General features: G+C 51.5%; 1 protein-coding gene across 3 annotated transcripts in view; it reads left to right on the top strand.

The window, feature by feature from the left end:
• Positions 1–963, top strand: part of GPRC5B (G protein-coupled receptor class C group 5 member B) — a 29088-nt gene that overhangs the window by 25786 nt on the left and 2339 nt on the right. The gene's annotated exons all lie outside the window — the stretch shown is intronic.

Here is a 963-nt window from a genome sequence, read left to right as displayed (position 1 = left end):
AAGGCAGGGATTCCACTCCTGTGTCTGCGCCCTGTTTAATAACTATCAAAATTTAACCATCAAACCCTTGCACGCGTGTACTGGGAGACGTGCATGGGGATGTTTGTGACAGCAGAAAATGGGAAACACGCCAAATGTCCATCAACAGCTGGCCGGATAAATAAATCACGGTCTGCCTGAACAGCGAGTCCACGGCAGCCAACACGGATGAACCACAGCCCCGCACGTCAACTTAGATTAGCTTGCCCAGGCCGAAGGGAAGGTGCGCAGCGCAGGCCGATACCTACTGTGTGACTCTATTTATAGCAAATCTAAGCGTTGAGGGATACGTCCAAAGGGACAAAAAAAAAAAAGAACAATTATCACAAAAGTTAGGATAAGTGGCTTCATGGGGGAGCGGGAGCTTTCGAAGCGTCGACGGCACTCCATGTCCTTAATGGAGATGGTGGTGGCCTGAGTGTCTGCCTCGTAGTTCTGTGCGTTTTATAGTCACTCCTGTATGTATGTGTCACCCCACACGCATGCGCACACGCAACAAGGTTAGGAAAAAAGCTAGTAGTATGGTCGTATACTACGCAAAATTACCAAGTGAACCAATAAAGGGACAGAAAAGAGCAGTTTAGCTGCTTTGGGAGGGTGGGGAGGGGCGGCAAATGAGCGAATCCCCCTGTGCCCCGGCAGGAAACCAGCAGATGATGTCTCGCTTCTCAGCTATCTGTTCGAGATACAGAAGTGACCACCCAGAGGAGCCGCTGAGTTCAAAGCGATGGGGGCGGGAGGGGGTGACGCAAACACGACAGAGCTCATTCCGTCCTTCGGTTTTATCTATAACCTACGCGTCTATGACCGTGGGAAGCAGGCGCAAGGGTGACTTTGTTAGAAATGAAGACGCAGACGAAGTCTCCTCAGCGCTTTTGCTCCTGGTCTTGGCAGAACGGAGCCCTGCGCAGGTAGGCAGGTGCT

Source organism: Pteropus vampyrus, unplaced genomic scaffold (genome assembly GCF_000151845.1).
Source record: "Pteropus vampyrus isolate Shadow unplaced genomic scaffold, Pvam_2.0 Scaffold314, whole genome shotgun sequence".
In the NCBI taxonomy this organism is placed as follows: Eukaryota; Metazoa; Chordata; class Mammalia; order Chiroptera; family Pteropodidae; genus Pteropus; species Pteropus vampyrus.
Note: the sequence above shows the minus strand (reverse complement) of the source record. Positions and strands in the feature narration are given on the sequence as shown.